This window comes from Pocillopora verrucosa, chromosome 8 (genome assembly GCF_036669915.1).
Source record: "Pocillopora verrucosa isolate sample1 chromosome 8, ASM3666991v2, whole genome shotgun sequence".
Lineage (NCBI taxonomy): Eukaryota > Metazoa > Cnidaria > Anthozoa > Scleractinia > Pocilloporidae > Pocillopora > Pocillopora verrucosa.
Window position 1 is genome coordinate 15878770 of NC_089319.1, and position 27813 is coordinate 15906582.

Consider the following 27813-nt stretch of genomic DNA (forward strand, 5'->3'; position numbering starts at 1 on the left):
ACCAATTCTCTTTTAAGGTTATGTTGCTGGATGATATATCCCATGAAAAAAGTTACACAACAAAATCCAAGCTGGTTCACAGGCGGCCCAAGCTCACGTCTCGAGAAAAACCAACGATTAATTCATGAACGCGTCACGCGTTGTGTGACTCGGTGTTAAGTTACGATTTCTCAAAAGACGAGATGATTGACAGAATTAACAGTGATGGTAAAGCAAGCTTAAAACGGAAGAAATCATCAGAAACTACAACGGACACACGGGATGTGAGTAAGTGTTATTGATTTTACGTGTAATATACTCATATTTCGAAATATTTACCGTTGTAAATCGACAATATTTCGTTCCCCATACTATTCCTTAAAACGTGTTCAAATTTTCAACGGTTCCTCTCGTAACTTAACACCGAGTCACACAACGCGTGACGCGTTCATGAATTGATCGTTGGCTTTTTCTCGAGACGTGAGCTTGGGCCGCCTGTAGCCAAACTGATAAAATGTAGAACGTACGGAGAGTGGAATCAAGCGGATATTCCCTTGTGGGCGTTTTTTCCTGCTTTTTAATTAGTTTCTCGCCTAATTAATGTCATACGAAACAATGAGGTCTATTTTCTTAGAGCCGTGTACAGAATCTTCCTAGATAACCTGAAACTGCAATAAGTGTGTAAGTCTCCTGGCCTTTAATAACAACACCACAAACCAAATTCGAATGAAGATTTATTGTAGCCGACGTGCTTGGTACTAAGAGTGTGCATACAAACAGCGTGGGTTGAAAATTGTTTCGGCCAGAGAAAACTGCTGTAAAGCGGACTGCGAATAACGCGAAGAGACTTGCAAGAAACTAAACAGAACTGCGCTAAGCGCGGACCAAAATGAACTGCCCAAACTGTACTGCAAAACTACGATATGAAAAATACGCTAGAACATGCGGAAAATAAAACTATAGAAACTTAGAAAGGCGCTGATGAAGATGAAACAGCACAGAAACGCTAACGAGGGCGCGAAAACTGACAGAAAGGAATAAACACCTAAATTAACGCCAAAAAAAAAAAGACTAAACAAATGGACGAAAAGAAGTATAAACTAATTTGCGTACGCAAAGGAAAAACAAATTACGCAAGAACGAATAATAGAAAAAATGTTACACTTGGATCTTACATAACCTATATTTTGAAGATTAACCCTTTGAAATCAGATACTCAAAGAGAGAGTTAGTTCTGAGAATGGTCTACGCCTCCTCTAAGACTCTCCTTGCTCCTGATTGATGGCAGGAGTTTTAATGTGTGTTTTAAGAACAAATTAAACAATTAAGAAGGTTGGTGAGGACAGGATTAGTCCGCAAATTAAAACAAGGCAGCACCCTCTAACAATCCTTCATGTCCTCTAATGAAGTAAAAACGAATTTGTTCACTGGCCCATGAACTCTATTCAATTGTTCATTTAATTAAGAGTGGGTGAAGCAAACACTCATTTAAACAACAGCATCCAGCTTATCTTCATGAACATTTTTTTCAGGAATCAATCCTGGTGATCAATCTTGGTGATTTCAAAGTAACAGGTGTGTATGCACGAAGCCTTTTACTACAGGGAGGAAGTTTGTGCTGATTAGCCATTGTTAATGTTCGAAGGTAATTAGGAACCGTTCTGTGATGAGAAGTAAGCAGTCAAAAATGAAGTCATGAAAGCGGGTTTAAACCGGGTATTGTTATAAGCACGACGAGCTCTTGCGAAACCAGATGCCTAATAGTTTTTGAGAGTAAAACTCCGAAGTTACAAGAGGTGCCTGCAGATTTTAAGACTTAACAAACTTCAACTGCACAGAAAATACCGTGTGAGTACTACACCTCATTCAAAGTCTGTTGTATCCTAAAGGTTTTAGGCGCTTTTTTGAAAGAAATTTATGCGATTGAATGTAAGCGTCTCATATTTCAGCTTGATTCGCTCCTTTCAAATTTTTGAGGGTGGAATTTCCAGTAACGTTACGGAAAAAAAAAGACCGTGCACCTGTTTTCAAGAGCTCTTCCAACATATACTATGTGGACATACTAACAAAAATATTTCTGCCGATTAGTGTTCTTGTAATCTGCTAGATTCAAAGGTGTGCAATATCTAACAACCACTCAGCAAGATAAATAGGCGAGAAAATATATATAAGTTATGGCAGTTCTTTTCACGAAACTTTCCTGTTTCTTATCTTTAATTTGAAGTTATACCTTATACTAAAGCTTACTCAAGCTGCTATTGTTGAAACTGTGAACAGAAAAGTTTTTCATAGCCACTAGTGACTGATGAGCTGATTGATTGAAATGGTTAAAAAACTGATGGTTGTTGGCCGGTCACGTGTCGATGAACTCGCAATCATCTCAGTACTACACTTTGGATCATTTGTAGGTTCGCTGAAAAGCTGAAGATGTCTCTCAAGATCTTTGTACTGATGGCATGCGTTTCGATCTGTCTTGCAGCTAAGAGAGAACAGGAAAAAGAAGGTATTTTCAACAGGTTTATATCAAGAGACCATGAACTGTTTTTGTTATTCATTTTCTGGACTTTAGATGCGAGATCGCTCAATTCGAAAGTAGGCTGATTGGAATCAATTCGACACTGAATTTGCCACTAACTTAATCTTGTTTATTCAGATACCAGCTGTCAAACATGTCAACAATGTAAATTTTAATTTTATTCGTTTCGGTGAATATATCGTTAACCCTTTAACTCCAAGATCTGATTGTAAATTCTCTCCTCTAGCTGCCACACATTTCCTTGTAGATAAGTCACAAGAATTTGGCGTGAATCAAGATAGCAACGTCTACCTGATAAGTTAGAGTGTTCTAGTTCCCTTTTTGCAGGATAATGTTTGGATATTGTAGAGAGGAATTACATGTTAATCACCTCTGGGAGTTAAAAAGGGTTAAGTTTCCTTAAGCTTTTCATCCTGAATTAGGTCCAAGGTACACGCAATGGCCAAGAATGATATTAATGAAGAAGACGATATAAATGATAAACCACGGTCTTTTTTAGGATTTTGCTTTGTATGTCTTCTTCTTTACTAGTTTTCAACTGACGTATATTTTATGCCGTTTGTAGTTCTTCCAGGTGTTTTCTGTCCAGAATGTATTGGCTATGGAGATACTGCAATGAAGGCCAAAGAAGATTGCTTCGCTAAAGCTATTGTGAAACGGTGCAAGGAAATCGATCCAATATGTGCAAAATTCTCTGGAGAGAATTTTGACGGGAAAAGCATGGTTCATCAGTTTTTATGTCTGAGCTCAAAAGATTACGACGAATTGACAGCTTCTTGTAAAGTACAAGGCTGCATTGCGTCAAAAGTACAACTGCCAATGGCAATCGTTCCAGTTAAAAACTAAACCTTCTTTGTCTGTTCAGGTATTCATGTTATTTGATGAAAGTTTAGGAAAGTTTATTTGAGAAAAGTTTGGGTCTGAGCTTTATCGCTAATGATCATAAAACAATGGAATTCGTTAATCGATAAATTAAACCGTACTAATACGGATGACACACAGCGCTCAGTTGACCCCAGTCCCCTCTCATTCTCGTAGGGTGACTTATATTCTCGCTGATTTCATCTTTTTTTTCAGTATACACACAGTTTTCTTATTTGATTTGCGACTCGTATTCAAAGTTTTGTATTAATTTATGTCGTAGTGTCTGTGATGGAGAAGTCACCCTGGAAACATTTTGGTAGTCATGCTTTGTGTCAGTACCCAGTCGGTTGCTGCTTTTTTCGTACTGAATAAAAACGATCATCATGCACTTTGTCGCCATTACTTTCTGCCGGTCGATTACTCCTCTATATCTTAGCTTAGATGGAATCCCTAGTTCAAGTGGTATGAATATCGATTATAAACTGGCATGGATGTTGAAAAATTGAGTATAATTTTCGAAACTTCCAGGCATTTTCTGACATCTTTTGTTTGAGATGATGTTGTCCCATTCAAAATCTGAGTATGAATAGATAACTGAAATATAATTTTTTCATTTACAGCCATATGACCTTAAGAAAACTTTTTTCTATTATGTTATACTTCCAATCTTCTCTTTGAGGCAGTGAAACATCAGCAATTAACATATATTATCAAACTGTTTATTTCCAAAAAAGAAAAAGAGTACTTTGAACCGATGTCTAAACTTATATATTCTCCCCACCTACTACTCTTCCAGTGAGATGAAAAAATTCTTATTCATGAAAATTCTTGTGTCTTAAATATCCTTACGATCAATTAAGGCTTTTACAAAGCTGAAGTCAAACAACGTTTTCCCTTCCTTTAAAGATTTCACGTGGCATACAGTCGAGAAAAACCAGATAAGTCGACATCGCCCCAAAGCCATGCCTTTGACCGACAGCAGTAAAATAGCGCTTCCTTGTGTTTTACGCAAGGTGAAAGAGTACGATCATTGCAGGAACAAAGACGTTACTACGTACGTGTGTTGAAAGGTAATGTGGCTTTTTTAGATCGGGTGCCCAAATACAGATGACCTAAGTGCCAAAACGTTCATTGCTCAACAGCAGAGCAGGCTGGTATATGCGCTAGTTTTCCTATTGATTGTAAATGTGCCAATTTAAAGGGGCCAAAATGCTATCTCAAGGTCGTAAGAATCGAGATTCTGCTCAAGGTTGAGATTTTCTTGTTTGTCCCGAGTCTGTCCACTAACAAAGAACTGATGATCTTTCCGCACTGTGGATGAAATTCAGGTCTGAATGTATTATGCCTTTATTCGTTTAAGCTTTAATTCTCTTCATTTTCTTAGTCATCATCTTCCAGACGCAATCTCAGTCCACGTAGGACTAACATTCTTAGTAGATACTTTTTGAAGAGGACTTGAGGAAGAAACCTCGGTGCAGAGGAGGGTGAGGGCACTTTATCTTGTCTACCCAGGATGAGAAAGAGGAAATGCAGTCCGTACCTTTTTTAAAAAGAAAAAAAAAAGTAAAAAACGAACTAAAAACAAGTTCCGAGCAAACGCTGATTCATGAGCATCATCAAGGATAATAATGTCATGGATCGCTGAAAGCAGAAGTTCAGTTCACAGGAAACTACTCCATTATTTTGGGAGGAGAAAATTGCTTAAAGGAGAGATCATTTGTATTGTATCACAATCGTATGGCAACTTTTTATATGACATAAAGTCTGACATTTAACGCCTCCTGGAGGTTCTGTCCTTGCCAAAGCTGTCGATGTAAAATGGCAAAGTTTCGAAACCACGTTAATGAAACATAGAATAAAAAGCAGTGTAAGAATGCATGTGACCTCTGCTGTAGTTTTGGAAAAAATTGAAGTAAAATAAAGCAATGTTGAATTTAACGCAAAGGAGTTAATGAACAGCTCTCGCCGATGCCAAAGTAGTGACAAAAGAAGGACTTGGTCAGAACTGAGTTTCTTGGTTTAACTAAATTAGAACTAGGGTACGATCGGATAAATAAGAGGTTGTACACTGGTCAATTGATAGGGCCGGGAACAGGGCAAGGAATAAACGAAAATAGAATGGGTATTTAATGCACTTTGAAAATATGGGGACTCTGTAGTGTCATCATTTTTTTATTTCTTCTTTCCTTTTTTTTTTCTTTATCAACGTTCTTTAAAAAAATATGTTTTTTTAGCTTCGTCCTTCACGTCACCATCACTGATGTCAGTTGAGTAGCCGAACCACAGCATTTGTCATTTCTTTTCCCGCTTTTGGGAAAAAAAACGAGGCTCTAATCGTTCCAAGGTACAATTAATCTATATTGTGTTTTGCAGTGGATGAATATTCAAATTCGCGATCAGCAAAGTTTATACAGAAGATCTATAAATACTGAAATGTAAGACGGCAAATGGCCCTTCAACGGTATATTTATTTCAAATTTCAATTGACAGTTACACACGCGTTATTTCCTAACAGACTATTCAATGTTTTACCAATTCTTAGTTCTTACTCTAGTCGAGCCCCACAAAGAACTGTTTGACATGCCAAAGCCTTCTACGCTGGTCAGGGGACTTACGAAAAAAGTTATGGACTTACTTACAGCATTCTAACATACATGTCCCAGAAGGGAGGTAACAGCCACAATACCGGACATCAAGTTATCTAGATGCTGGTTTGCGCTTTTCATCAAAATATTCAGAAAACTCTGGAGGAGGGTAAGGACACTCCATATTGTTCTTCTTCCTGGTGAAAGAGGGGAAATGCAGTTCGCTTAACATCGACACAATACAATGATAGATTGCATAAATCTTATTAGACGTTTTGGTATGTCAGTAGTAGCGCTGAGTATTTTTACGAGTTCTTTGTATCTTGACTTGCCCTACAGGCTCTTTAAAATATAAAAAAACCAGTAAATCATATGGAGTATATTTCTTATACGCTTTAAAGCTGAAACCTGTTGAGACCCTTTCCTGCATATATTAGGAACTTGTTTATCGAATTTCAACATATCGTCAACAGTAAATATTTAAGCACCTTCTAGCGTGTCGCTGTTTGGAATGATGAAATTCCGAGAGAATTCCAGAGAAATTTGGGACTGACTCTTTTATTCCACATGATCATCGCCTGGTATTTTGAATGATTTCTTTTCATGTTGTTATCTAAAAACCATTTGTCCATGTTTGTCAAGTCAGAGTTTATGGTATCCGTAATTTTAAAATTATCAGCAAAGAAATCAGTAGTACCGTTCCCCAAAGTCTCTTTATGGGCTCTTCAGTGAAGATTTTTCAGGTCATTTTCGTTTGGAATGGAGGGCATGATGTCATAATTAAGATCCTTCTTCACCTGCAGCGCTGGGGATAAACTTTTAATCGAAACACTTTTGGAATTACATCAACAGTTTATACTCTCTATCTAATAAAAATAAAGTATTTGATACCGTCTCGAATCTTCACCAAATTAGTTATTCATGTTGCTAGAGCATATTATCAAAACATGCATCAATATCAGCGGGAAATCATACCACATAAATCCTTAGTTTCTAGTGTAATTTTAAAAACCAGTTTGAATAATGGTAAAATGGAAACACGACTTCCAACTAGATCCTGTCATGGATACTAAAAGGAAAGATCACTTGTTTCGTATCACAATCGAGTCACAACTTTTCAACCTGTCTGACATTTAACACTTTTGGGAAGTTCTTTCTTTGCCAAAGCTATCGATGTCTCCAGTTTTAAGAGGGTACACTTTCCAAAAGTTTTACTCATGACGTATTAAACACCGGACATCAACTTCTCTAAATTCCGGGTTGAAATTTTCATTTAAATATCTTGCATCGTTTTTTTCGAATTCAGCTCATGATTTCCCGGCAGTTGGTCTTTTATCGATCAATCAAAGACTTTGTTACTAAAATCACAAAAGTGACACTATGGTATAAATGATTCTGACTTTTAACACTGATCAAATCTTAATCAAGGACTCATGATGTATTTGCCCGTTTTCGTGCTGTTGTACAATTATTTCCTCGTAAGATTAAAAAATATCATCACTCCCAATTTCGTCCAAACGTTACATAATGCAATTGTTATCATTTGGTAACAATATGACGGGATGGAATAAATTAGATTCTCAGTAATTTACGCGAGACTCCACTAAATTGTTTTGGGTAAAGGACAACCTTTGCCTCCTTGGTGGTAACAAGTATGATTTATACACATTATCATGTTAAGGAAATGGTTTTTCAACTTTTAAGTCAAGAAAGTCAGGCTTTTTTTGTATATTGTTAAGTTAATAAAAAAAAATAGCATGAACGGTGTCTTAAATGACTTATTCTAGTGTCTTCAAATAGAACGATATTGATGAGCCTATTTTACTAAAAGGACGTTTCAAAAATTAGTTATTAGATCAATTTCTAAATTATCTTCGAAACAGGACTAAAACAACATGAAAGGGGATGGAACATTGAGCAAAATAGTTTTAATATATTTATTCAAGGAACACGTTGAGAGCATGAAAAATTGTATATAAGCAGAGAGAAACTTTTCTCAGCATCAAAAAAACTTTAAGGAATAGAGGAAAGAAACAAAGCAGCAAGCGGAGAAGAAATCCTCACCGCACACAACAAGAAATAAAAAGGAATTGAGCAATGGAGGTTTTCAAGGTAAAACATTAATGCCCTTTGTTACTGTATGACGTATTTGTAAGAGTTCTTTTGACTCTTTTTAATCATTTCTCAATGAAATTTTTTCAATCGCTTGACCTGGCAACATGGTTAGCTTTGTGATCTTGTCTGTTTCAATAATTTAGAAATACTTTTTAAAGGCAAAACGTTTTTCCAAGAAAGTTGACAAAAGAATTCTATACTCTAGGTTCTTGTCGTTATCCTCGCGATTTTTTTTCACCGTGGAAATGGCCGGGCAACTGATTTCGACAACATCATGCGCAGAATTCAAGATGGCGGAGTCCCGTCCACCCAGGGTGCTGTACCATGGAGATCAAAGAGGTCCCCTGGTGACGAGCCCAGTTGTTACACAGGCAGAGTTGTTTCCTTCACTTTGCCAAGCAGCAAAACAGTAACTTCTCCCATTTGTAAGAAGATTACATCTTCCGGAACCGCATGTTTTAGTTCCATGGCAAACAACAACAACCAGAGGAAATGTGTTCCGTCCAACTTCATCACAGAGGAAGGAAAAAGATATAACACTGCCTGTTCATGTGCACCATAGAATAGTTAACGTTGGGGCTTTTCAACTCCAAGATTTTTCAGAAACACGGGAACGATTTTTATATCTACCAGAATATAGTATAATTAATTGCTGAGATGTATCAGCGTATCATGAAAGTGTCATACACTCGTATATATTTATATATTTATGAACTTACTGAGTAACTGTCAATTGTTCCGACGGAAGCTTCAAATTGTTCAACGCAGTCTTTGAATCCGTATTTGTGAAATATTTATCTGTAAATTTTTTGTGTCGATAAAGTAATTACACAGTTTTAATTACAATAGTCTCTCTTCACTTAGATACAAATAAAAGAAGAAGTTTGTTTAATAACTGAACTGCATAAAAAGATGGGGAAAAAAGCGGAGTAATTCCCATTCAACGATCGGTAAATGATATCTCGAGCAACGACTAAGCACTAGTGAAAACATGAAGATCTGTCGCACATCTAGAGCGACAGAACCTGTCTGTATCTGACCTTTGAAGTTGATCTAACTTTCACATTTATGACATATCGAGATCGTCTTGTTGTGATTTAACTCCCCTTAACAGCTCTCAACACTCGAATTAATGGACTGACAACTACCCACTTGAATTCTACACGCTAAAAGAGAACGCACAGGTAATGGAACTGTAATCACCTTATCGATAAGGCAATTAGCAACCGGTATTTTATCGGCAAACCTATGACACAAAGTACTTCATTCATTGCCAAGATGTATTTATCAAATTATGGGCATCATTCAGTATAAACGTGAAATTGAGAAGGGAGAGCGAAAGCAAGACAGAGACCTATGCGTAATTCTTCATCAGTTTATTGTAGACTCTTTGAATGACCACTCGCGCTAAACTTTGACTCTGTCATCTGCCTGTAATATCTTATACTTTCATGCTCGTCATACTGTCTTGCCTGTCTCCTCGATAACGTCAAAGAAACCCTGTAAGCGCGAAAAAGTTTGTTACTAGATACGTGTGCCATGAAAGTCATGTGATGTGTGTAGACGCTGCACTCAAATACACTTATCGTAAATGCATGACAGCGTCATGGCATAAAAGGCCAGTTCATCGGTAAGTGCACTACATTTCCAGTTCATTGTAAATGTGCTGATAGATATACAGGCCAAAATACTATCTCGCAAGAGACGAGATCTTTATTATTCAAAAATGTTTTAGATTTTCTTTAATGTTCCATGTATGCAGATGCGCATCTGTCGGGTGTTAGTAAACCTGGCGGCCTTTAATTCCGTTTACATAGTACATGACGCTGGAATGAGGTACACGCGAGTAAAATGACATCATCGTCTGTGATGCATTGTTATCGCGAAACTTGTTGTCATATTGTTTTGTTTTCTGTGTGTATTTCGTTAATGCGTTGATTATCTGCGAATGTTTTGACTCTTCATTAGTTGTATCGTGTACTTGTGGTAGATGTTTGTACAGTAGCGTGATGTTACGTATTTATGTCAAATAATTTGTCAGGATTTGTCCTGTGGATCAATTTTTATGTCCACATTTTAAGAAGTAGCGTCGTCGTTTTTTTCCTGTAAAGCTTTGCACCGTTAGGGTAAATATTTTTCTTTACTGTAAATTTATTTGCAAGTCTCCGTTCTCTAATGTGCATATTCCTACTCATGTTTAGCGCCTTAGGCGTTTGAGTGTATTTAAATACATGATGAACAGAATTACGCGTGACGCGGTTACAGACTCGCGAATTCACACCGTGTTGCTTCCAAAGGGCTTTGTTTAGTTGGCGTTACTCACAGACCTATCTTGGAAAGGACTATGTAAAGGGCTAAGTAGATGAGATAAAACCGAGTTAAATTTCCCCAAATCAGCCCAAGGAATTCACACGATACAAAGAACAACCACTTGAGTGCGGTAAATTTATCCTTATTCAAATCTAGTCTTGATCTTTTAAAGGTTGAGAGCGCGAGTGTTCATTTCCATGCAAATCATTTCACCTATTGCGCAACGTAAAACATATTTGCATATTCACGTCAAGGTGGATAAAAAAAAGAGACATTTCTCTTTTTAGGTTATCTTCTTTACGCCCGAAAACGAAATTCTCGAACAGCGTTAAGATATTTTAGCTTGTAGTTTATTTCATTATTATTTTTTTAACAAAAAAACTGATGGTCCCGCAGGTTGCGCTGGTTCCGGAGGCTCTGGAGGTTTCCACGGTCTGCTGATCTGTAGTTTAGTAACACCCCGTCTGTCCTGTAACAATGCTAACTAAACATATTCTTGCTCCAGCACTCTGGTGCTGGCTCTGTGTTTGGTCATTCATTGTTTGTCTTGTTCTCCTTCAAAGACGTCAACAACATCAGCAACTTCAACAACAGGCATGGATTAAAAAGATATATCCGTCGCCTCACGCTCGTCACAAAACGAGAAAAATCTCATTCATTCATTGGTACATTTACTCCTTCGCTCAATCAAGCATTCATTGTGTTAATTTTCATGTTTATCATCCAGAAAGAAAAAAAGCAATCTCTGTTTACTTGGGATCAATAAACCTAATAGACTGCATGCACTTTCTCTTTTTCACCCTCTCTCCCAAAAGAGAGGAGAAAATGCAATCCGTGCCTAACCTTAACCTACTGCAAACCAAATGAAAACGAGTTTTAAAAAGAAATTCTCTGATCTGTACTTTAGTCCTGTCACAAATTTTTGCCGAAGCGGACAAATCTTCAAACGCACCGCCGACAAGATTTGTCCCGGAAAAAAGTTAGGCAAAATCGCCTGAATAAATAAAACCGTTATAAACTTTTTAATCACTTGTCGTATAAACAACGACAAGCGTGTTATTTAACTGAAATCAGTTTATTAAACGGGCAAAATTTGTCCTTTGTTGCAAAACTCGGGGATTATTAAAATTTTAAAACGACTTAGGATAAATCCTGAAATTGGAGGTGCAATCCTTTTGCAACTATGCTGGCCGGTCTTATGAACAGATCAGGAATTTTAACGAACAGCTGACGGAATTTTACGGCTTTGAAATTTTTAAAGCGGATTCAACAGACAAAACAAAACTTTATCGAGACAAATTTCTCCTTTCATTTTGTGGAGACAATTCAAGTTTTGTCTACTAGTGCGGAAAGGCCCTAAATTAGAACTAAGGTATGATCGGATTGATAAGAGGTTGTACACTGGTCAGTTGACGGGGCCGGGAACAGGGCAAGGAATAAACGAAAATAGAATAGGTATTTAATGCACTTTGAAAGAATGGGAATTGAAAATTTAACATATTTTGAACAAAAAATAAATGAATGATCTCCGCATACTTGGCGCAATAGAAAAAACCTCTCCTCTCAATCAAGAACTCTGAAGTTTGATATCTAATGGTATCAATTTTTTTTGCTCTTTTTGTTTTCTTCTTTTTTGTTTTCTTTATTTACATTGTTCTTTAAAATAATGTTTTCCTTGTTTTGCTCTGGACGTCTCCATCATTTCTTTTAGTAACCGAACCGACACATCTGCCTTTTCTTTTCCTGCTTTAGAAAAGAGATTCTTGTCATTCCAGGATACAGGAAATTGATATTGTGTTTTTCAGTAGACGAAGATTCAAATTAAGGATCAGCAAGGTTTTCACAGAAGACCTATAAATACTGAAATGTAAGACGGCAAATGGCGCTCCATGCGCTCCTCAGTTAAGATTATTCAGATTATTGTCGTTTAGAATGGAGGACATGACGTCATAATGATGTGACTCCCGCAAATGATTTACTTTTCACTTCTCCCTATAATATCCATACATTTTCCAGTAAACAGGTAATGAGAATACTCAAACTTATCAGGTAAAAGTTGTTACCTGGACTAACCAGACTCTTGCAACTTATATACAAGGAAATCTGGAGCTGTAAGAGGGGAGAATTAACTGTCAGATCTTGGGATTTAAACGGTTAAAGATCCTTATACACCTACAGCGCTCGGAACAAACTTTTAATGGAGACACTTTCCAAATTTTGTCACCAATTTTCACTCTCTATCAGGAGCCCATTACTTGATATTGGGCTCCTGTCTCTATCTAATAAAAATAGACTATTTGATACTGTTTCGAATCTTCACCAAATTATTTATTCATGTTGCTAGAGCATATTATCCCAACACGCATCAATATCAGCGGAAGAATAAATGCAAGATTAACGGATAGTTTCTAATGTAATTTGAAAAACCAGTTTGAATGATGATAAAAAAGGAACACGACTTCCAACTGGATCCTGTCATGGGTGCCGTAAGAAAAGATCATTCGTTTCGTATCACAATCGAGTCACAACTTTTCATCCTGTCTGACATTCAACACTTTTGGGAAGTTCTTTCTTTGCCAAAGCTATCGATGTCTCCAGTTATAAGAGGGTGCACTTTCCAAAAGTTTTACTCATGACGTATTAAACACCGGACATCGACTTCTCTAAATACCGGGTTGAAATTTTCATTTAAATATCTTGCATGGTTTTTTTCGAATTCAGCTCATGATTTCCCGGCAGTTGGTCTTTTATCGATCAATCAAAGACTGTGTTACTAAAATCACAACAGTAACACTATTGTATAAATGATTCTGACCTTTAACACTGATCAAATCTTAATCAAGGACTCATGATGTATTTGCCCGTTTTCGTGCTGTTGTACAATTAATTCCTCGTAAGATTTAAAAGTATCATCACTCCCAATTTCGTCCAAACATTACATCATGCAATTGTTATCAGTTGGCAACAATATGACGGGATAGAAGAAATTAGATTCTCAGTAATTTACGCGAGACTCCACTAAATTGTTTTGGGTAAAGGACAACCTTTGCCTCCTTGGTGGTAACAAGTGTGATTTATTCACATTAACATGTTAAGGAAATGGTTTTTCAACTTTTGAGTCAAGAAAGTCAGATTTTTTTGTATATTGTTAAGTTAATAAAAAAAATAACATGGACGGTGTCTTAAATGACTTTTATTCTATTATTAAAATAGAACGATATTATTGATGAGCCTATTTTACTAAAAGGACGTTTAAAAAATTAGTTATTAGATCAATTTCTAAATCATCTTCGAAACAGGACTAAAACAACATGAAAGGGGATGGAACATCGAGCAAAATAGTTTTAATATATTTATTCAAGGAACACATTGAGAGCACGAAAAATTGTATATAAGCAGAGAAAAACTTTTCTCAGCATCAAAAAAACTTTAAGGAATAGAGGAAAGAAACAAAGCAGCAAGCGGAGAAGAAATCCTCACCGCACACAACAAGAAATAAAAAGGAATTGAGCAATGGAAGTTTTCAAGGTAAAACATTAATGCCCTTTGTTACTGTATAACGTATTTGTAAGAGTTCTTTTGACTCTTTTTTATCATTTTTCAATGACATTTTTTCAATCGCTTTACCTAACAACATGGTTAGCTTTGTGATCCTGTTTGTTTAATAATTTAGAAATACTTTTTAAAGGCAAAACGTTTTTCCAAGAAAGTTGACAAAAGAATTCTATACTCTAGGTTCTTGTCGTTATCCTTGCGATTTTTCTTCACCGTGTAAATGGCCGGGCAACTGATTTCGACAAAATCATGCGCAGAATTCAAGATGGCGGAGTCCCGTCCACCCAGGGTGCTGTACCATGGAGATCAAAGAGGTCCCCTGGTGACGAGCCTAGTTGTTACACAGGCAGAGTTGTTTCCTTCACTTTGCCAAGCAGCAAAACAGTAACTTCTCCCATTTGTAAGAAGATTACATCTTCCGGAACCGCATGTTTTAGTTCCATGGCAAACAACAACAACCAGAGGAAATGTGTTCCGTCCAACTTCATCACAGAGGAAGGAAAAAGATATAACACTGCCTGTTCATGTGCACCATAGAATGGTTAAAGTTGGGGCTTTTCAACTCCAAAATTTTTCAGGAAGACCGAACGATTTTTATATCAACAAGCATATCAGTGTAATCAACTGCTGAGATGTATCAGCATATCATAAAAGTGTCATACACTCGTATGTATTTATATATTTATGAACTTACTGAGTATCTGTCAATTGTTCCGACGGAAGCTTCAAATTGTTCGACGCACTCTTTGAATCCGTATTTGTGAAATATTTATCTGTAAATTTGTTGTGTCAATAAAGTAATTACACAGTTTTTTCAAATGTCTGTCAATAATCTCTCTTCACTTAGATGCAAATAAAAGAAGAAGTTTGTTTAATAACTGAACTGCATAAAAAGATGGGGAAAAAAGCGGAGTAATTCCCATTCAACGATCGGTAAATGATGTCTCGAGCAACGACTAAGCACTAGTGAAAACATGAAGATCTGTCGCACATCCAGAACGACAGAACCTGTCTGTATCTGACCTTTGAAGTTGATCTAACTTTCACATTTATGACATATTGAGATCGTCTTGTTGTGATTTAACTCCTCTTAACAGCTCTCAACACTCGAATTAATGGACTGACAACTGCCCACTTGAATTCTACATGCTAAAAGAGCACGCACAAGTAATGGAACTGTAATCACCTTATGGATAAGGCAATTAGCAACCGGTATTATATCGGCAAACCTATGACACAAAGTACTTCATTCATTGCCAAGATGTATTTATCAAATTATGGGCATCATTAAGTATAAACGTGAAATTGAGAAGGGAGAGCGAAAGCAAGACAGAGACCTATGCGTAATTCTTCATCAGTTTATTGTAGACTCTTTGAATGACCACTCGCGCTAAACTTTGACTCTGTCATCTGCCTGTAATATCTTATACTGTCATGCTCGTCATACTGTCTGGCTTGTCTCTTCGATAACGACAAAGAAACCCTGTAAGCGCGAAAAGGTTTGTTACTAGATACGTGTGCCATCAAAGTCATGTGATGTGTGTAGACGCTGCACTCAAATACACTTATCGTAAATGCATGACAGCGTCATGGCATAAAAGGCCAGTTCATCGGTAAGTGCACTACATTTCCAGTTCATTGTAAATGTGCTGATAGATATACAGGCCAAAATACTATCTCGCAAGAGACGAGATCTTTATTATTCAAAAATGTTTTAGATTTTCTTTAATGTTCCATGTATGCAGATGCGCATCTGTCGGGTGTTAGTAAACCTGGCGGCCCTTAATTCCGTTTACATAGTACATGACGCTGGAATGAGGTACACGCGAGTAAAATGACATCATCGTCTGTGATGCATTGTTATCGCGAAACTTGTTGTCATCTTGTTTTGTTTTCTGTGTGTATTTCGTTAATGCGTTAATTATCTGCGAATGTTTTGACTTTTCATTAGTAGTATCGTGCACTTGTGGTTGATGTTTGTACAGTAGCGTGATGTTTCGTATTTATGTCAAATAATTTGTCAGGATTTGTCCTGTAGATCAATTTTTATGTCCACATTTTAAGAAGTAGCGTCGTCGTTTTTTTCCTGTAAAGCTTTGCACCGTTAGGGTAAATATTTTTCTTTACTGTAAATTTATTTGCAAGTCTCCGTTCTCTAATGTGCATATTCCTACTCATGTTTAGCGCCTTAGGCGTTTGAGTGTATTTAAATACATGATGAACAGAATTACGCGTGACTGCGGTTACAGACTCGCGAATTCACACCGTGTTGCTTCCAGTGGGCTTTGTTTAGTTGGCGTTACTCACAGACATATCTTGGAAAGGATTATGTAAAGGGCTAAGTAGATGAGATAAAACCGAGTTAAATTTCCCCAAATCAGCCCAAGAAATTTACACGATACAAAGAACAACCACTTGAGATCGGTAAATTTATCCTTATTCAAATCTAGTCCAGATCTTTTAAAGGTTGAGAGCGCGAGTGTTCATTTCCATGCAAATCATTTTACCTATTGCGCAACGTAAAACATATTTGCATATTCACGTCAAGGTGGATGAAAAAAAGAGACATTTCTCTTTTTAGGTTATCTTCTTTACGCCCGAAAACGAAATTCTCGAACAGCGTTAAGATATTTTAGCTTGTAGTTTATTTCATTATTATTTTTTTAACAAACAACTGATGGTCCCGCAGGTTGTGCTGGTTCCGGAGGCTCCGGAGGGTTTCACCGTCTGCTGATCTGTGGTTTAGTAACACCCCGTCTGTCCTTTAACAATGCTAACTAAACATATTCTTGCTCCAGCACTCTGGTGTTGGCTCTGTGTTTGGTCATTCATTGTTTGTCTTGTTCTCCTTCAAAGACGTCAACAACATCAACAACTTCAACAACAGGCATGGATTAAAAAGATATAAAACAATTTCACGTCGTCTCACGCTCGTCACAAAACGAGAAAAATCTCATTCATTCACTGGTACATTTACTCCTTCGCTCAATCAAGCATTCATTGTGTTAATTTTCATGTTTATCATCCAGAAAGAAAAAAAGCAATCTCTGTTTACTTGGGATCAATAAACTTAATAGACTGCATGCACTTTCTCTTTTTCACCCTCTCTCCCAAAAGAGAGGAGAAAATGCAATCTGTGCCTAACCTTAACCTACTGCAAAACAAATGAAAACGAGTTTTTAAAAAGAAAGTCTCCGAGCTGATGCCGTGAATAGGATTGGCGAAAGTAGTAGTTCATTTAGATCCTTACTGGAAACTATTTTACCGTTTTGAAATGCTACATGATATCTAGACGATTGCTAAAAAGATAGATTATTTGTCATGTATCACTTTAGTACCACAACTTTTCATCTGTATCGTATTTAAGTCTAACATTTTATACCTTTACGAAGTTCAGCTCTTACCAAAGTCGTGATGTCTCCAGTTTTAAGATGAAACATTTTCGGAAATCCCGCTTATGACCTAAAAGATAAAAGGCAGTTTAAGACTGCATGCGACCGCTGCTGTATTTTTGGAAACTATTGTAGTAAAAAGGCAATGTTGCTTAAAATGTGGAGGGGTTAATGAACAACTCTCCTCAATGCCAAAGTTGTGACAAAAAGAAGACTCGGTCAGAACAGAGTTTTTTAGTGAAAATAAATTGTGACTAAGGCAAGATCGTATAGACACGAGGTTGCACAATAGTCAATTGATAGGGCACTTCCAGCTGCTTCACTTTCCTACTTAGTTGATTACGAGATTTTGCTTCTACATCAAAGAAACACTCTCAAGATGATAAGTTTGTGCACTGAATGGAGAGCTTGTTTTCTGTCTACTTCATAGAGCTTGTGATAGGTTTATCTTAAGAGTTTGTTGGTTTAAAGAAGGGCCTTTTCGCATTAGCGACAAGGTTGTTTACGTAGACAAATTTTCTTTCATCACCAAATTTTACAAGTGCGGATGGTTCCACGGTCTGCTGATCTGTACTTTAGTACCACCCCGTCTGTCCTGTCACAAATTTTGGCCGAAGCGGACAAATCTTCAAACGCACCGCCGACAAAATTTGTCCCGGAAAAAAGTTAGGCAAAATCGCCTGAATAAATAAAACCGTTATAAACTTTTTAATCACTTGTCGTATAAACAACGACAAGCGTGTTATTGAACTGAAATCAGTTTATTAAACGGGCAAAATTTGTCCTTTGTTGCAAAACTCGGGGATTATTAAAATTTTAAAACGACTTAGGATAAATCCTGAAATTGGAGGTGCAATCCTTTCGCAACTATGCTGGCCGGTCTAATGAACAGATCAGAAATTTAAACGAACAGCTGACTGAATTTTACGGCTTTGAAATTTTTAAAGCGGATTCAACAGACAAAACAAAACTTTATCAAGACAAATTTCTCCTTTCATTTTGTGGAGACAATGTCTACTAGTGCGGAAAGGCCCTAAATTAGAACTAAGGTATGATCGGATTGATAATAGGTTGTACACTGGTCAGTTGACGGGGCCGGGAACAGGGCAAGGAATAAATGAAAATAGAATGGGTATTTAATGCACTTTGAAAGAATGGGAATTGAAAATTTAATATATTTTGAACAAAAAATAAATGAATGATCTCCGCATACTTGGCGCAATAGAAAAAACCTCTCCTCTCAATCAAGAACTCTGAAGTTTGATACCTAATGGTATCAGTTTTTTTTGCTCTTTATGTGTTCTTCTTTTTTGTTTTCTTTATTTGCATTGTTCTTTAAAATGATGTTTTCCTTGTTTTGCTCTGGACGTCTCCATCATTTCTTTTAGTAACCGAACCGACACATCTGCCTTTTCTTTTCCTGCTTTAGAAAAAAAAGGGGGATTCTTGTCATTCCAGGGTACAGGATATTGACAGTGGACGAAGATTCAAATTCAGGATCAGCAAGGTTTATACAGAAGACCTATAAATACTGAAATGTAAGACGGCAAATGGCGCTCCATGCGCTCCTCAGTTAAGATTATTCAGATTATTGTCGTTTAGAATGGAGGACATGACGTCATAATGATGTGACTCCCGCAAATGATTTACTTTTCACTTCTCCCTATAATATCCATACATTTTCCAGTAAACAGGTAATGAGAATACTCAAACTTATCAGGTAAAAGTTGTTACCTGGACTAACCAGACTCTTGCAACTTATATACAAGGAAATCTGGAGCTGTAAGAGGGGAGAATTAACTGTCAGATCTTGGGATTTAAACGGTTAAAGATCCTTATACACCTACAGCGCTCGGAACAAACTTTTAATGGAGACACTTTCCAAATTTTGTCACCAATTTTCACTCTCTATCAGGAGCCCATTACTTGATATTGGGCTCCTGTCTCTATCTAATAAAAATAGACTATTTGATACCGTTTCGAATCTTCACCAAATTATTTATTCATGTTTCCAGAGCATATTATCCCAACACGCATAAATATCAGCGGAAGAATAAATGCAAGATTAACGGATGGTTACTAATGTAATTTGAAAAACCAGTTTTGAATGATGATAAAAAAGGAACACGACTTCCAACTGGATCCTATCATGGATACTATAAGGAAAGATCATTCGTTTCGTATCACAATGGAGTCACAACTTTTCATCCTGTCTGACATTCAACACTTTTGGGAAGTTCTTTCTTTGCCAAAGCTATCGATGTCTCCAGTTATAAGAGGGTGCACTTTCCAAAAGTTTTACTCATGACGTATTAAACACCGGACATCGATTCCTCTAAATACCGGGTAGAAATTTTCATTAAAATATCTTGCATGGTTTTTTTCGAATTCAGCTCATGATTTCCCGGCAGTTGGTCTTTTATCGATCAATCAAAGACTTTGTTACTAAAATCACAAAAGTAATACTATTGTATAAATGATTCTGACTTTTAACACTGATCAAATCTTAATCAAGGACTCATGATGTATTTGCCCGTTTTCGTGCTGTTGTACAATTAATTCCTCGTAAGATTTAAAAGTATCATCACTCCCAATTTCGTCCAAACATTACATCATGCAATTGTTATCATTTGGTAACAATATGACGGGATGGAAGAAATTAGATTCTCAGTAATTTACGCGAGACTCCACTAAATTGTTTTGGGTAAAGGACAACCTGTGCCTCCTTGGTGGTAACAAGTGTGATTTATTCACATTAACATGTTAATGAAATGGTTTTTCAACTTTTGAGTCAAGAAAGTCAGATTTTTTTGTATATAGTTAAGTTAATAAAAAATAACATGGACGGTGTCTTAAATGACTTTTATTCTATTATTAAAATAGAACGATATTATTGATGAGCCTATTTTACTAAAAGGACGTTTCAAAAATTAGTTATTAGATCAATTTCTAAATTATCTTCGAAACAGAACTAAAACAACATGAAAGAGGATAGAACATCGAGGAAAATAGTTTTAATATATTTATTCAAGGAACACATTGAGAGCACGAGAAATTGTATATAAGCAGAGAGAAACTTCTCTCAATATCAAAAAAACTTTAAGCAATAGAGGAAAGAAACAAAGCAGCAAGCGGAGAAGAAATCCTCACCTTGGACAACAAGAAATAAAAAGGAATTGAGCAATGGAGGTTTTCAGGGTAAAACATAAATGCCCTTTATTACTGTATAACGTATTTGTAAGAGTTCTTTTGACTCTTTTTAATCATTTCTCAATGAAATTTTTTCAATCGCTTTACCTGACAACATGGTTAGGTTTGTAATCCTGTCTGTTTAATAATTTAGAAATACTTTTTAAAGGCAAAACGTTTTTCCAAGAAAGTTGACAAAAGAATTCTATACTCTAGGTTCTTGTCGTTATCCTTGCGATTTTTCTTCACCGTGTAAATGGCCGGGCAACTGATTTCGACAAAATCATGCGCAGAATTCAAGATGGCGGAGTCCCGTCCACCCAGGGTGCTGTACCATGGAGATCAAAGAGGTCCCCTGGTGACGAGCCTAGTTGTTACACAGGCAGAGTTGTTTCCTTCACTTTGCCAAGCAGCAAAACAGTAACTTCTCCCATTTGTAAGAAGATTACATCTTCCGGAACCGCATGTTTTAGTTCCATGGCAAACAACAATAACCAGAGGAAATGTGTTCCGTCCAACTTCATCACAGAGGAAGGAAAAAGATATAACACTGCCTGTTCATGTGCACCATAGAATAGTTAACGTTGGGGCCTTTCGACTCAAAAATTTTTCAGGAAGACCGAACGATTTTTATATCAACAAGCATATTAGTGTAATCAACTGCTGAGATGTATCAGCATATCATAAAAGTGTCATACACTGGTATATATTTATATATTTATGAACTTACTGAGTAACTGTCAATTGTTCCGACGGAAGCTTCAAATTGTTCAACGCAGTCTTTGAATCCGTATTTGTGAAATATTTATCTGTAAATTTGCTGTGTCAATAAAGTAATTCCACAGTTTTTTCAAATGTCTGTCAATAATCTCTCTTCACTTAGATACAAATGAAAGAAGAAGTCTGTTTAATAATTTAACTGCATAAAAAGATGAGGAAAAAAGCAGAGTAATTCCCATTCAACGATCGATAAATGATGTCTCGAGCAACGACTAAGCACTAGTGAAAACATCAAGATCTGTCGCACATCCAGAGCGACAGAACCTGTCTGTATCTGACCTTTGAAGTTGATCTAACTTTCACATTTATGACATGGAGATCGTCATGTTGTGATTTAACTCCTCTCAACAGCTCTCAACACTCGAATGAATGGACTGACAACTGGCCACTTGAATTCTACACCCTAAAAGAGCACGCACAAGTAATGGAACTGTAATCACCTTATCGATAAGGCAATTGGCAACCAATATTATATCGGCAAACCTATGACACAAAGTACTTCATTCATTGCCAAGATGTATTTATCAAATTATGGGCATCATTAAGTATAAACGTGAAATTGAGAAGGGAGAGCGAAAGCAAGACAGAGACCTATGCGTAATTCTTCATCAGTTTATTGTAGACTCTATGAATGACCACTCGCGCTAAACTTTGACTCTATCATCAGCCTGTAACATCTTATACTGTCATGCTCGTCATACTGTCTGGCTTGTCTCTTCGATAACGACAAAGAAACCCTGTAAGCGCGAAAAGGTTTGTTACTAGATACGTGTGCCATCAAAGTCATGTGATGTGTGTAGACGCTGCACTCAAATACACTTATCGTAAATGCATGACAGCGTCATGGCATAAAAGGCCAGTTCATCGGTAAGTGCACTACATTTCCAGTTCATTGTAAATGTGCTGATAGATATACAGGCCAAAATACTATCTCGCAAGAGACGAGATCTTTATTATTCAAAAATGTTTTAGATTTTCTTTAATGTTCCATGTATGCAGATGCGCATCTGTCGGGTGTTAGTAAACCTGGCGGCCTTTAATTCCGTTCACCTAGTACCTGACGTTAGAATAAGGTACACGTGAGTAAAATAATATCATCGTCTGTGATGCATTGTTATCGCGAAACTTGTTGTCATATTGTTTTGTTTTCTGTGTGTATTTCGTTAATGCATTAATTATCTACGAATGTTTTTACTTTTCATTAGTTGCATCGTGACTTGTGGTTGATGTTTGTACAGTAGCGTGATGTTACGTAATTATGTCGAATAATTTGTCAGGATTTGTCCTATGGATCAATTTTTATGTCCACATTTTAAGAAGCAGCGTCGTCCGAGTGTCTCCAGCGTTTCCGAGCGCTGTAGGTGTATAAGGATCTTTAACCTTTAACTCCCAAGATCTGACTGTTAATTCTCCCCTCTTACAGCTACAGATTTCCTTGTATATAAGTTGCAAGAGTCTGGTTAGTCTAGGTAACAACTTTTACCTGATAAGTTTGAGTATTCTCATTACCTGTTTACTGGAAAATGTATGGATATTATAGGGAGAAGTGAAAAGTAAATCATTTGCGGGAGTTAAAGGGTGAATCGGTGATCACATCATTATGACGTCATGTCCTCCATTCTAAACGACAATAATCTGAATAATCTTAACTGAGGAGCGCATGGAGCGCCATTTGCCGTCTTACATTTCAGTATTTATAGGTCTTCTGTAAAAACCTTGCTGATCCTGAATTTGAATCTTCGTCCACTGAAAAACACAATATCAATATCCTATACCCTGGAATGACAAGAATCTCCCTTTTTTTCTAAAGCAGGAAAAGAAAAGGCAGATGTGTCGGTTCGGTTACTAAAAGAAATGATGGAGACGTCCAGAGCAAAACAAGGAAAACATTATTTTAAAGAACTATGTAAATAAAGAAAACAAAAAAGAAGAAAACAAAAAGAGCAAAAAAAATTGATACCATTAGGTATCAAACTTCAGAGTTCTTGATTGAGAGGAGAGGTTTTTTCTATTGCGCTAAGTATGCGGAGATCATTCATTTTTCTCTTTTGTTAAAAGTATGTTAAATTTTCAATTCCCATTCTTTCAAAGTGCATTAAATACCTATTCTATTTTCGTTTATTCAATCCTTGCCCTGTTCCCGGCCCTGTCAACTGACCAGTGTACAACCTCTTATCAATCCGATCATGCCCTAGTTCTAATTTAGGGCCTTTCCGCACTAGTAGACACACTTGAATTGTCTCCACAAAATGAAAGGACAAATTTGTCTTGATAAAGTTTTGTTTCGTCTGTTGAATCCGCATTAAAAATTTCAAAGCCGTAAAATTCCGTCAGCGCCTGATCTGTTCATAAGACCGGCCAGCATAGTTGTAAAAGGATTGCACCTCCAATTTCAGGATTTATCCTAAGTCGTTTTAAAATTTTAATAATCCCCGAGTTTTGCAACAAAGGACAAATTTTGCCCGTTTAATAAACTGATTTCAGTTCAATAACACGCTAGTCGCTAGTTATAACGGTTTTATTTATTCAGGCGATTTTGCCTAATTTTTTTCCGGGACAAATTTTGTCGGCGGTGCGTTTGAAGATTTGCCCGCTTCGGCCAAGATTTGTGACAGGACAGAGGGGGTGGTACTAAAGTACAGATCAGCAGACCGTGGAACCATCCGCACTTGTAAAATTTGGTGATGAAAGAAAATTTGTCTACGTAAACAACTTTGTCGCTAATGGGAAAAGGCCCTTCTTTAAACCAACAAACACTTAAGATAAACATATCACAAGCTTTGTGATTATTACATGATATTGTGATATGAAGTAGACAGAAAACAAGCTCTCCATTCAGTGCACAAACTTATCATCTTGAGAGTGTTTCTTTGATATAGAAGCAAAATATCGTAACTAACTAAGTAGGAAAGTGAAGCAGCTGGAAGTGCCCTATCAATTGACCATTGTGCAACCTCGTATCTATACGGTCGTGCCCTAGTCCCAATTTATTTTCACCAAAAAACTGTATTCTTACCGAGTCTTCCTTTTGTCACAATTTTGACATTAAGGAGAGTTGTTTATTAACTCCTCAACTTTTTGAGCAACATTGCCTTTTTACTTCAATAGTTTCCTAAAATACAGCAGTGGTCGCATGCAGTCTTAAACTGCCTTTTATCTTTTAGGTCATAAGCAGGATTTCCGAAAGTGTTTCGTCTTAAAACTGGAGACATCACGACTTTGGCAAGAACTGAACTTCGCAAAGGTATTAAATGTTAGACTCAAATACGATACAGATGAAAAGTTGTGGTACTAAAGTGATACATGACAAATAATCTATCTTTTTAGCAATCGTCTAGATATCATGTAGCATTTCAAAACGGTAAAATAGTTTCCAGTAAGGATCTAAATGAACTAATACTTTCGCCAATCCTATTCACGGCATCAGCTCGGAGACTTTCTTTTTAAAAACTCGTTTTCATTTGTTTTGCAGTAGGTTAAGGTTAGGCACGGATTGCATTTTCTCCTCTCTTTTGGGAGAGAGGGTGAAAAAGAGAAAGTGCATGCAGTCTATTAGGTTTATTGATCCCAAGTAAACAGAGGTTGCTTTTTTCTTTCTGGATGATAAACATGAAAATTAACACAATGAATGCTTGATTGAGCGAAGTAGTAAATGTACCAATGAATGAATGAGATGTTTCTCGTTTTGTGACGAGCGTGAGGCGACGGAAAATTGTTTTATATCTTTTTAATCCATGCCTGTTGTTGAAGTTGTTGATGTTGTTGACGTCTTTGAAGGAGACACTTTCGAAATTTTGTCACCAATTTTCCCTCTCTATCAGGAGCCCATTACTTGATAATGGGCTTCTGTCTCTATCTAATAAAAATGGACTATTTGATACCGTTTCGAATCTTCACCAAATTATTTATTCATGTTGCTAGAGCATATTATCACAACACGCATCAATATCAGCGGAAGAATAAATGCAAGATTAACGGATAGTTTCTAAGTAATTTGAAAAACCAGTTTGAATTATAGCAAAAAAGGAACACGACTTCCAACTGGATCCTGTCATGGATGCTATAAGGAAAGATCATTCGTTTCGTATCACAATCGAGTCACAACTTTTCATCCTGTCTGACATTCAACACTTTTAGGAAGTTCTTTCTTTGCCAAAGCTATCGACGTATTAAACACCGGACATCGACTTCTCTAAATACCGGGTTGAAATTTTCATTAAAATATCTTGCATGGTTTTTTTCGAATTCAGCTCATGATTTCCCGGCAGTTGGTCTTTTATCGATCAGTCAAAGACTGTGTTACTAAAATCACAAAAGTAACCCTATGGTATAAATGATTCTGACTTTTAACACTGATCAAATCTTAATCAAGGACTCATGATGTATTTCCTCGTTTTCGTGCTGTTGTACAATTATTTCCTCGTAAGATTTAAAAGTATCATCACTCCCAATTTCGTCCAAACATTACATCATGCAATTGTTATCATTTGGTAACAATATGACGGGATGGAAGAAATTAGATTCTCAGTAATTTACGCGAGACTCCACTAAATTGTTTTGGGTAAAGGACAACCTGTGCCTCCTTGGTGGTAACAAGGGTGATTTATTCACATTAACATGTTAATGAAATGGTTTTTCAACTTTTGAGTCAAGAAAGTCAGTTTTTTTGTATATTTTTAAATTAATAAAAAAAAATTCCATGAACGGTTACTTAAACGACTTATTCTAGTGTCTTCAAATAGAACGATATTATTGATGAGCCTATTTTACTAAAAGGACGTTTAAAAAATTAGTTATTATATCAATTTCTAAATTATCTTCGAAACAGAACTAAAACAACATGAAAGGGGATGGAACATCGAGTAAAATAGTTTTAATATATTTATTCAAGGAACACATTGAGAGCACGAAAAATTGTATATAAGCAGAGAGAAACTTTTCTCAGCATCAAAAAACTTTAAGGAATTGAGGAAAGAAACAAAGCAGCAAGCGGAGAAGAAATCCTCATCGCAGACAACAAGAAATAAAAAGGAATTGAGCAATGGAGGTTTTCAAGGTAAAATATTAGTGCCCTTTGTTACTGTATAACGTATTTTTAATAGTTCTTTTGACTCTTTTTAATCATTTCTCAATGAAATTTTTTCAATTGCTTTACCTGGCAAATGGTTAGGTTTGTGATCCTGTCCGTTTAATAATTTAGCAATCCTTTTTAAGGCAAAAAGTTTTTCCAAGAAAGTTGACAAAAGCATTCTATACTCTAGGTTCTTGTCGTTATCCTTGCGATTTTTCTTCACCGTGGAAATGGCCGGGCAACTGATTTCGACAACATCATGCGCAGAATTCAAGATGGCGGAGTCCCGTCCACCCAGGGTGCTGTACCATGGAGATCAAAGAGGTCCCCTGGTGACGAGCCCAGTTGTTACACAGGCAGAGTTGTTTCCTTCACTTTGCCAAGCAGCAAAACAGTAACTTCTCCCATTTGTAAGAAGATTACATCTTCCGGAACCGCATGTTTTAGTTCCATGGCAAACAACAACAACCAGAGGAAATGTGTTCCGTCCAACTTCATCACAGAGGAAGGAAAAAGATATAACACTGCCTGTTCATGTGCACCATAGAATAGTTAACGTTGGGGCTTTTCAACTCCAAGATTTTTCAGAAACACGGGAACGATTTTTATATCTACCAGAATATAGTATAATTAATTGCTGAGATGTATCAGCATATCATTAAAGTGTCATACACTGGTATATATTTATATATTTATGAACTTACTGAGTAACTGTCAATTGTTTCAACGAAACCTTCAAATTGTTCAACGAACATTTTGACTTCGTATTTGTGAAATATTTACTTGTAAATTTGTTGTGTCAATAAAGTAATTATATAGTTTTTTCAAATATCTGTTAATAATCTCTCTTCACTTAGATACAAATGAAAGAAGTTTGATTGATAATTTTAATTGCATAAAAACATGGGAAATAAGCAGAATAGTTCTCAATCGACGATCGGTACAGTCTCACTAATGTGGTCGAAAAACGACTGGGCACTAGTGATCTGTCAAGAGGTAGGAAGTTGCATTCTTTATCGACCACATGTAGGTCTGTCGCACATCCAGAGCGACAGAACCTGTCTGCATCTAACCTTTGAAGGTGACCTAGCTTTCAAAAATATTTAATGTCGAGACCGTCTTGTTGTGATTTAAAGGGGAAGTACGGTCTAGAAAAAGTTTGCCTAAATCAAACAGTTCCCTCTTTCTCAAAGAATTCTAAATAACGACCCTAAGGAAGTGATAGCTTACAAAACACCATTCGAAATATACTTTGCACGAAAGCGTAACGCCCTCAGAGAGAACAGATTACAAGAAGAAATCCTTCCTAATGCTGGTAGGCTTTGCCTAACTAAGAATGACCGTAACCAACGTTCACGACAAGCTTTGAAATCACAAAAGCAAACTAAAAAAACCACGAGCAGATGTGACGGGCGAATGCAGTGGACACAACGCTTA

At 36.7% G+C, this 27813-nt stretch overlaps 1 long non-coding RNA gene across 1 annotated transcript; it reads left to right on the forward strand.

The window, feature by feature from the left end:
* The first annotated feature begins 1700 nt into the window (after positions 1 to 1700).
* LOC136283158 (uncharacterized) lies at positions 1701 to 3722 on the forward strand. The gene is made up of 3 exons (XR_010718601.1): positions 1701 to 1827; positions 2388 to 2482; positions 3081 to 3722. It is a non-coding gene; the product is annotated as an uncharacterized lncRNA (long non-coding RNA).
* Positions 3723 to 27813: the final 24091 nt, after the last annotated feature.